Source organism: Equus caballus, chromosome 5, assembly GCF_041296265.1.
Source record: "Equus caballus isolate H_3958 breed thoroughbred chromosome 5, TB-T2T, whole genome shotgun sequence".
Lineage (NCBI taxonomy): Eukaryota > Metazoa > Chordata > Mammalia > Perissodactyla > Equidae > Equus > Equus caballus.
The window spans coordinates 84,164,104-84,174,935 of record NC_091688.1 but is presented as its reverse complement, the minus strand read 5'-3'; the positions used below and the strand labels follow the sequence as shown (position 1 = coordinate 84,174,935).

At 43.4% G+C, this 10,832-nt stretch overlaps 1 protein-coding gene across 4 annotated transcripts in view; it reads left to right on the top strand.

Annotated features, from left to right (window-relative positions):
* The first annotated feature begins 1,401 nt into the window (after nt 1-1,401).
* The window catches only part of DNAI3 (dynein axonemal intermediate chain 3), a 97,004-nt gene continuing 87,573 nt past the window's right edge, over nt 1,402-10,832 (top strand). For 2 of the 4 annotated variants that reach the window (XM_023641746.2, XM_070268759.1), the window contains exon 1: nt 1,406-1,640. The gene's annotated coding sequence lies outside the window, so the exon portion shown is untranslated. Of the gene's footprint in view, nt 1,641-10,832 lie in introns of all 4 variants that reach the window. The other 2 variants (XM_001495268.5, XM_023641747.2) reach the window with 2 other exon arrangements.

The following is a 10,832-nucleotide window of genomic DNA, read 5'->3' as shown; positions in this document are numbered from 1 at the left end:
CGTGGGCGATAGAAGTCAGGGATGACTCAGGTTTCTAACTTTGCAAACTAATGAACAGTGGATGCTATTAGCTAAGACAGAAAATAAAGAAGCAACAAAAGTTTCTGAAACACATATGAAAGATATCTGAAAGATAAGGAGTTGACTTTTGCCTCTGCTAAGTTGTAATGCCTGTGGTACAGTGATTATTCATTCAATATCTTTATTCACTTATTCATTCAATATCTTTGTTTAGCAATTACTAAACACCATGAGCTAAGCTAGAAATGTGTTTGGAAATGTCCAATGGATAGTGGAAATTCAGGTCTGGAATTTAAGAGATGTATTAGGCTGAGAGTATAGAAATGGAAGTCATGGGTGTATTTAGGGGGGTGGTTGAAGCTAAGGGAAATAGATATGATGTCACCAGGAGTGTGCGAAGAGTAAGAAAATAAGACTCAGGACTGAGCCCAGGGGATGCTAACCTCTCAGTGTCGGAGAGTGGAAGAGACTGGGAAAAGGTTGTCACAATGTCACAATGATAAGTCCTCCTCCTAGATTTGTTTTGTTTTTTAATGATTTCTTTAGTAAAGTGTATTTGCATTTTGCAAACACAAATTCTTCAGGAATTTGAAAGACTATACATGATCTTCCTACATATCATGTGAAGCCATCTTATTTAGGATCACTAAATTTCAGGTATGTTATGAATCTATAAGCCTCTTCTCAATAAAATACTTTCATTTAAATTGGGTGTAAAAAATTAATTTAGACCAATTACAGCAGTCAATTGCATTACTTTATTAAATTCGGCTAGCTTACAAATTAGGCAGGGGAGAAAGGGAATCGAGAGCAACATTGTTCAGAGAGATGAACTTGACTGTGTGAATCCCACAGGACCCACAAACCACAGATAAAATGAACCTTGGAGCTACTTAGGCATTTAATCTTCTTCCCCTGAGGCTCATGCTTCTAGTTTGAGTCAAACTCTATACAAACGTTATTTTGGCAGGAGGAAAATGTAAAACATTAGAAATTCTGGGATACCCACGACACACAGTTGAGCCGGACTTTCTCTCCTTCACACCTGAATCTAAGACAGGTTCCCAGGAAGGCCCCAGCCGCCGGCGGGGTAAGCAAGGCGGCTGCCTAGGGATTCCCAGCCCGCAGTCTTCGTGTCACCCTTCCCTCCCCGCTGCTCGGGTCCACACACAGAAGGCTTCTCCTTTGGGTACAGTTGCACTGAGTGCGAGGCATGGCCCACGCCTGTCAGTCCTGGGGCCAAGCCAGGCCACCAGCCTCAACGCTATTGCTAAAATTGCTCAACTCCTTCCTCGCTAGCGGAGCTCCGAGGACTTCGCGCCGGTTCATGTTGCGTGACGTCACCACCACAGCAACCAATCACAAGCCTGCCCGGAAAGAGACTGTTAGGGAGCGGACACTGTATTGGTGGTGGTAGTTTGTCAATCTCAGCAGAGGCGTCGCCTCTTTTCTCTTAGCAACGGATGCGTCGTAGCAACAGCTTGCCTGCAAGCTGCCGTTTGTACTCTTAGGACTTGATTTTATGAGAGAGGAGAGTCAAACTTCCATCTCCAGCTCCTGAAGGAGCTTTTCTCCGGGGTCTACAGAGACTTTTTTTCCCTTCCGTTTAGCAGTATCAGGTAAGGGAACCTCTGAATGGGAAAGGAGGCTTGCAAGACAATTTTTTACTCACTCTTTCAGGGGTGTTTAGAACACTCGCTGTGCCAGCGATGTGCTAGATGCAGTGAAGACTACAAAAAAGTACATTTTCCCTGCTTTCAAAGAACTTCCAGGCGAAAATAGCAACGAGAGAGCAGTTAACGACAGTTTAAGAACTTTGAGGACAAGTACTGTGTCCTATTCACAGGTTATATATCCCCAATGTCTGTGACATTGCTTGGCACATAGTAGGAGCTCAATAAATACTGAATGGATAGATAGATGGATGGATGGATGGATGGATGGATGAAAAGGAAACACCATGATCCTTGTGTAAGGGATCAAAGAAGAAAAGATTACTGTGGGCTGAAGTAGCTTAAGAGATGACTTCAGGACTGTTAAGAAAGGGCTGGAGTAGATAAAGAGTGAAGATGAATAAGGGAACATTAACTCTTTGAAAATAGGAACCTTGTCTTATTCCTCTAGTACCTTATTGCTGCTCAGTAATTTCTCTCTCCTTCATAGTGTATACTGAATGCAGAATGAACTCACCCTAGTCTTTCAGGCAGCTCTGAGTTTGAGGCCGTCTGCCTTTGCAGAGGCCTAGCATAATTAACTGTACTACAGTGTGGTTACAAAGTGTCAGGGAGAACAAGGTTATTTCAGCCTGAGTGAGAAAGTTGGGGAGGCTCCTGAGAGAAGGGCATATTAGAGTTCAGCCTTGAAGAGTGAGTAAGATTTAAGCAAACAGAGAAAATGTGTGCATGGTGTGGAGCAGGAGAGAATGGGAGGGAAGGGGATTCCCCAGGGAGAAGAAAGGAAGGGATGGGGACTGTTTGGAGAATGGATAGTAATCCCATGAGGCTGGAGTAGAACTGGAAGAGTGGATGTGGTGAGGCAGACTGTGAAGGGTGTTAAAGGCGATGCTTGCAAGTTTGCACTCTATCCCATTTTGCAAAGTCTGGTCTGCAGACCACTAGTGCAAGACCACTTCATGGTGATTTAAAAAATGCAGAGTCCCAGGCTCACCCAGACCTGCAGAATCACAGTGGGTCCAGGAAATTTGCGTTTCAGATGAGCTCCATTTCTACACTGCTGGAGGAGGATGCTGCTATGGACAATAAGGACCCACACTATGTTCCCCAGGATACAAGGAAATGACTTGTTAAGATCTGTGTTTCGGAAAGAGAGCTCTGAAGGCTTGCCCTGGGGGTGACTGTTCTGGTTGAAACAGAGGCAGGGAGGCAAGTTAAATGTCCATGATTTAGGGGTCGGCCGGGTGGCACAGCAGTTAAGTGTGCACATTCTGCTTCGGTGGCCCGGGGTTCACGGGTTTGGATCCTGGGTGCGGTCATGGCACCGCTTGGCACGCCATGCTGTGGTAGGCGTCCCACGTATAAAGTAGAGGAAGATGGGCATGGATGTTAGCGCAGGGCCAGTCTTCCTCAGCAAAAACAGGAGGATTGGCAGCAGATGTTAGCTCAGGGCTAATCTTCCGCAAAAAAAAAAAAAAAAAAAAAGAAGAAGAAGAAGTCCATGATTTAGTCAGAGGGTGGGGGAAGGGGAATCTGTGGATAGAACAAAAAATTACCCATTTTTACTAGCTGCTAATTGAAATGTGTGCGTTTGGTAACAGATCACAGCAGTATTAGCAGGACTTGTAACTTTGTTACCCAAAGAAATTACAGCTCTTTTCATAATATATTATGGATGTAATAGGCATATTATTTATGCTCGTCACTTCTTCAAAATTAAGGTAGTAATTAGAACCACTGCTAGATCTTGTTATTTAATGAAGCACATGAGTTATCATATTATAATTTCAAAAATAGTTTGATAGCTATTTCAATATAATCTATCTCCCTTGTAATCTCCTGTTTTCCCTTGATGCATGGGCTTCACCAGGCTGCTGAAGGGGTTCATGGCACAAGATAGTTAGGAACCCCTGGTGTAGGAGGACAGGTGGAAGGCCTGAACCAGAGGAGGCTGTGGGAGAGGAGGGCTGGGAATTTAGGAGGCATTTCAAAGGGAGAAGAGATGGGATGGCATCCACTTAAATAAGTAAATATCCAGTCTTGGAAAGAAGTGGAAGTAGGTTGGAAGGGGAAAAAGAAGAGTAGTAGACTAATCAGAAACACTGCAGGAACAGTTATCTCTGGAGAGTGGATGTTGTGTCCCTGTCAGAACATGGCTGAAGAACCCAGGAGAAGCTTGAAGTTTAATCGCGGTCTTGGTGGAGATTGCCCAAGAAGCAGCAGTTCTTGGAGACGCATTTACCAGACTCCAAAGATGTTAGTCTTGGATCTTATTCTAGATCTCTATTTAAAAAAAAAAAAGAGGGGCCAGCCCCATGGCTGAGTGGTTAAGTTCGTGCACTCCACTTCTGTGGCCCAGGATTTCGCTGGTTCAGATCCTGGGTGTGGACATGGCACAATTCATCAGGCCACGCTGAGGCAGTGTCCCACATAGCACAACTAGAAGGACCCACAACTAAAAATATACAACTATGTACCAGGGGGCTTTGGGGAGAACAAGAAAAAAATAAAATCTTAAAAAAAAAGATAGGGGGCAAGCATGATGAGCTTACAGATGCTTTGGAAAGAGAAAAGAGGATGATGACTACCTAAACAAGGTCAGCTAATTGACGAAGCCTGGGGGAAGTCACACTTTCTAAGGAAGACCTAGGTGAGGAGAAAGTGTCAGTGCTACAGGTCTTCTCATAACGAAAGATCTTGTGGCTGGGAGTGATATTGAACCTGAAGTGAGTTCACTCACCAGTCACGCAGCAAGCCAATCTCTGACACCGGGTCTAGTGGAAGAAAATAGGAATTTTATTATTGCACAGCACTGAGCAAGGAGAGAGGACAGCTAACGCTGAAATCCCAAACTCCCTAAAAAGCTAAAAGGAAGGGTTTTTATTTGGGGTTTTAGGTAGGGGAGGGGGAGCATATGGCCTTGCTGCTCAGAGCTTTCACACCAGGCTGTCTTTGGCGTTGAGACTACTTGCAGAGAGGAGGGAGCCCGTGACCTTGCTGGTCAGTGGCTTTCCCACCTGCCTGTATCTCTTTGCAGGGAGGAGATAATGAATCCAGGTGCTTGTCCTTGTCTATGTCTGTCTCCATGGAGGATAATGGATTCTGGAGCCAGGAAGCCAGGGAGTAAGCAGGGAATGAGTGCTTTGGTTTTAATCCCATATATGCTGGGTTTAATGTAGGGAAACTGATATCAAGGTCGGTATCAGGAGTAAGCCACACATGCATGCGGGTAACAAAGGGGAACATGGAAACAGGTGTATGTGTTACAGCAGCATAAAGTGAAGAGAGGAAGCTAATACTTGTTTAAATCGTGGAATTTGTCAATTATAATGGTGTCACTGATCCCTTCATCTGCAGTAGTTATCTTCCTGAGTAATCGAAGCATCATCAAAAGACGCAGTCACAGACACCTCTTGAGAATTAGTTTGGAGCCAGGTCATGGACAGCTCTGCGTGCAGTGTTCCTCATCATCAGTGAAGTGCATCACAGGTTTTGAACTGTTACGTGGAGGACTTACCCAGTACTCACTTCCCTTGTGACTCCCTCGTGTCTTTTGCTGTTCATGTGCAAGGTAGAAAATGTGTCCTTTGGTACATTTTTGTTTTCCCTAAAGATTGGCACCTGAGCTAACAACTGTTGCCAATCTTCTTTTTTTTCCCCCTGCTTTTTCTCCCCCAACCCCCCCAGTACATAGTTGTATATTTTTAGTTGTGGGTCCTTCTAGTTGTGGCATGTGGGACGCCGCCTCAACGAGGCCCAATGAGTGGTGCCATGTCCGCACCCAGGATCCAAACCGGTGAAACCCTGGGCTGCAGAAGGCAGAGCACGTGAACTTAATCACTCAGCCACGGGGCCGGCCCCCTTTGGTACATTGGTAGCAAAAAAGTGTTCTGGAATAGGTGAATTAATTTAAAAGAAAATAAGTGGTTTTAATATCAAAAATATTTAAATGGAATGCTTAAATATTTATAGGTATTATCTTTCACAAATTCTATTTTGAAATTCAATCAGTTATAGTAGCTTTGCAAACCAATAGTAAACAAGCCACTGGGGTAGGCATAACCTTTATTTTAGGAATAAATAAAGTATCTCTTCTGTTACTCTTGATAACAATAATGAATTCACGTAAGTTGGGAACAGGAAAAATGTGGTAAGCATTTCAGAGCAGTCTTAGTAAAATGAAATCTGCATTGAAAAATTTTCATGACCTTTTAGTAGTCAATTTAATGGGAAAAAATTTTGGCAAATATAAAACAGTGCATTCATTTGCCTGAAACATGCAATTAATTTTATGAAAAAAATTTTAGTAAGACCTGCTGTATTTAACAGCAACATCTTTTATTTGAGATTTATTTTTAAAAAGAAAATCTGCATAAAAAATAAACCTTGAATAAATAAGTATGTTTATTGAAATTGTGCAGACCACATTATTCATTTGATTTAGATATCTCCAATTAAAAGTGATTTATTTTCCGGACCCAATACTGGTAAGGTTTTTATTATTTGCGAATACTAAAATAAACTATAAAATTTTGCCTGAAATGCAAACACGATAGAAGGTAGCTACTCCCACAGTAATCATTTTCTGTTCAGTTTAGATTATATTCACCAGGCTGACCTCAGCTAATGAATTTTTCCATCCATGATGCCTAGCAACTCAGCAGTGTGCTTTGTAATTAAAAAGATTAGGACCTGTAGAAGCCTGTAGAACAAAATGGTCTTCCTTTTTCCTTGGTCACTAGTCAACATTTTAGACACAGAAGTTAATTAACGTTGGTGAAAGTAGTAAACGAGCTGTCCTGCTAAGGCAGCACACATTTAATGTTTGTTCCGATTTTGTTCCCTAATGTACTGCTGGAAAATTGACTTTGTTTCCCCCTGAAAATTGGAAATTGAGCCATATTACCCACAGATCATTTAACAGCAGCGTTTGACAAGAAGTGGGCACAGTGATTGACTTTCTGTGGATGATTGTGTTAAACTGATACCTATATATCCCAAGCTTAATACTAAGGCAGCGCCTCTTAGTCCCTGGAAACTGGATATTTTACCATACACGGCAAAGAGGAAGTAAGGTTGCAGATGGAATTAAAGTTGCTAATCGGCTGGCCTTAAAGGAGGGAGGTTATCTTATGTTATCTAGATGGGCCCAGTGTAGTCACAAGGGTCCTCAGAAGTGCAAGAGGGGAGAAAAAGAGAAGATGAGAGTGTGCTCTGTGAGAAGGATTTACCCCACTGCTGCTGGCTTTGAAGATGGAAGAAGACGGCCCACAAACCAAGAAATACCGGTGGCTCTAGAAGCAGGAGAAGGCAAGGAAACAGATTCTCTCCGAGAGCCTCGAGAAACGGTGGAACACAGCCCTGCTGACACCTTGATTTTAGCGCAGGGAGACCCATGTCAGACTTCTGAACTACCAAACTGTAAGATAATAAATTTGTGTTGTTTTAAGACACTAAGTTTGCAGTAATTTGTTACAACAGCAATAGAAAAGGAATACAGCATGCACATAGGTTATTCCACAGACCATTAGGCAAAAGCCTTTTCTTCAGACTGGAAATTCATAAGCTAAGAATGGCAGAAGGGAAGGGGGGACCAAGGAGTCATTAATTCAACACCTTTTTTTAGAGTGTCCACTGTGCCAGTTGTGAGTTTACACTCTACCCTACAGTCTAACTTCACTCGCCCTGAACTGAATTCCTGATCTTCCCTTTCAAATTTGCTCTTCCCGTGGGATCCCCATCTCATTTTATTTTTTTAATTTTTTTTTTAAAGATTTTATTTTTTTCCTTTTTCTCCCCCAGCCCCCCGGTACATAGTTGCATATTCTTTGTTGTGGGTCCTTCTAGTTGTGGCATGTGGGACGCCGCCTCAGCGTGGTTTGATGAGCAGTGCCACGTCCGCGCCCAGGATTCGAACCAACGAAACACTGGGCCGCCTGCAGCGGAGCACGCGAACTTAACCACTCGGCCACGGGGCCAGCCCCCCCATCTCATTTTAAATAGCAGTCCCATGCTTTCAATTCCTCAAGCAAAGGTTGTTGAAGTCATCTTTGATCTCTTTCTTTCTCTCAGACCCTACATCCAAGTCTGCGGCAATCCTATTGCCTCTGCTTACAAAACACACCCAGAATCCAATCACCTTTTCCATGCCACTCTCACCTCCCTGATCTAAGCTGCCTTCATCTCTCTCTTGGACTGTTGAACGTCTCTTAGTTGGATTCCCTGCTTCAGCCCTTTCTTCTCTGCAGTCTTCACCACACAGCAGCCACAGAGATCCTTAAAATGCAAGGTCAAGGAAAGTAACTCTTCAGCTCAAAAGCATCCAACAGCTCCCCACCTCATTCAGAGGAAAAGCCAAAGTCCCAATACATGACCTAGACCCCTTGTGGTAGTTTATAGGATTGTCCCCAACTGTTTTATTCCCAACTATTACCTCCCTTCCCTGTAAGAAAATCATACTTTCCCACTCATTGCTATGCAAGCATACCTTCCACCCCCATTAACAGGCTGTGTGACTTGCGTGGGCCAGTGGAATATGAGCAGAAAGGACAGTGTGCCAATGCCAAAGAAAAGATTTAGGAGGCATTATGTGGTTCTGGCAGCTCTCTCACTTTTTCATCTGCCATGAAAGTGGCGTTTGTCAAATAGGGGCTACTCCTTCAGCCTGAGTCCCAGAATAAGGCTTGAAGCAGCTACTCAGCCACAGCCACAATAAAGAACATAAGAAGAAATAACTGTTTGTTGTTGTATGTTAATGAGATTTGGGAGATATTTGTTACTGCAGCAAAGCTGACTAATATACATCCCCCTGACCTCTCTGACCAACTTCATCTCCAACTCTTCCCTCATTCCCTCTCCTCCAGCCACCATGACCTTCTTGCCATTTTCTGAAAGGTGCCAAGCATATTCCTGCCCTAGAACATTTACAGTTACAATTTCCTCTGTCTGGAAACACATCTTTCCTCCCCAGATACATAACTGCATTTCTGGCTCCCTCCCTTCTCTTAGGTCTTTGCTCCAGAGTCACTTAAATGAGGTCTTCTTCCCTGATTGTCCAGTATAAAATTGCAACATCCCCACTCCTACAATCCCTCTGCCCTTCCTACTTGATTTTTCTCCTTAATAGTTATCACCATCTAAAATACTAATTATTTTGCTCCTTTATTTGTTTGCTGTCTGTCTCCCCCCTAGAATGGAAGCTCTGTCAGGCAAGGAGTTTGCCTATTTTGTTCACTGCTGTATTCCTAACCCCTAGGACTGCATCTGGTGTGTTAAAATTGCTCAGTAAATATTTGTGGAACAAATAGTGGTAGTAACAGTGTGTGTGGGGGGGGGGGGGGGGGGGGCGGGCAGGGCATGAGGCCAGGTGGTGTCCAGAGCGTTTCTGAGTATTCAAAGTCAAATGCAGCAGGAATAGAATATGGAGAAGGGTACACTGATACAAAAAAATTTTCTGGAAGAAGGACTAAGTCCAAGATCTGAAATTAGAGAAGTGGGATGGAGGCTACTTGACACGCTGAAAAGTTGGGTCAGAGACATTCATGGCAGAATATGTAAAAAGCAGAAATTCCTAAATTGTCAGAATCAGAAAATGCTGATTAAATCATAAAATCATACCTTTCTTGATAAAGACAATGATTTTAAATAGTTTTGTTTGTAATGAAACACAGTGATATCATTGAAATCTAAGCAATAGCCTTGTACAAAGGTTAAAAGTGTGGATGGACGTGGGAGCCAGACAGCCGGGGCTCACAGCCTGACGCCACCTCAAGGTTTATACAGCCCCTCAGGCAAGTTACCGGACTGCTCATGGCCTCTGTTTTTGCATCGTAAAATGGGGATAAAGATAATAATATTAAGAAAATGACTACCTAAAAGGGTGGTTAAAATTAAATTAAAAATACAAGTAAAGTACTTAGAACTGTGCCTGGCTCATAGTTAGCTCAACAAATGTGAGCTATCGTTGTTGTCATTGGAAAAAATATACGTGAAAAATTTGAAGGAAAAAATGTCTATACGCAAACACACAGACACATACCCACACTTTGGTCAGGATAATAATCAAGGGACTAGGCATGAAAGAAAATTCGTGATATTTTGACTGTGGGCTATGAAATAATCGTCAGTCTGTGTTGGTTTATTAAAATGAGGCAAACCAGTCTGAAATGACTGAGTTGATGATGATGCAACTCTGTCATTAAATTTCACAATCACCTCGTGAGGTAGGTTTTGTTATCATCCCCATTAAGCAGATGAATAAACTGAGATTTAGAAGATAAGTAATTTGCCCAGGGTCACTCAGTGGGGGAAAAAGGTGGAGGCTGTTTTTATTGCTTTTGAGGAAGATTAGCCCTGAGCTAACATCTGCTGCCAATCCTCCTCTTTTTGCTAAGGAAGACTGGCCCTGAGTTAACATCAATGCCCATCTTCCTCTACTTTATACGTGGGATGCCTACCACAGCATGGCTTGCCAAGCAGTGCCATGACCACACCCGGGATCCGAACTGGCGAACCCTGGGCAGCCAAAGCAGAGCACGCGAATTTCACCACTGCGCCACCTGACAGGCCCTGCAGCCTGTTTTTAAACCCTGCTGGTTAGACTCCTGAAATCATACTCCTAGCGATTTAACAAGATGAGACTGAGGTGAGCATTGAGGAGATGACAAGGATTGGGTGTCATGGCGACGACCTTGGCCAGTGTTATTTCCTGTCAAAACTGATGAGCAATTCCATAGAAGACTCTCAGAGGCATTCTCAGACGGCACAAATAAGAACACAGTGGTTACATGTACACATGCTAGGACAAAAGTACTATTTAAATTATATTAATTTAAAAATAACGTACATATATGCACGTGATGGGCCCGTGGACTTTAAGCCCGTCTTTGTAGCTGGGGTACCTGCCAAGGAACCGGGCACAGGGCAGCACAGAGCAACTCCCTGGGATAGGAACTGCAGCCAGAGGCAGGGGAACTGTCCTCTGTCATGCCTCTGTGGCAGGGCCTGTGACTGAAACCTGGAAGTGTTGGCAGGTCACCTCCTTGTGCTTCAGCTGAATGACTCCATTGGAATAGCAAGATCTTATCAGTAAGACTGGTGTTGCAATAAACTTTTGGTCACAGAACACCCATTCTATGA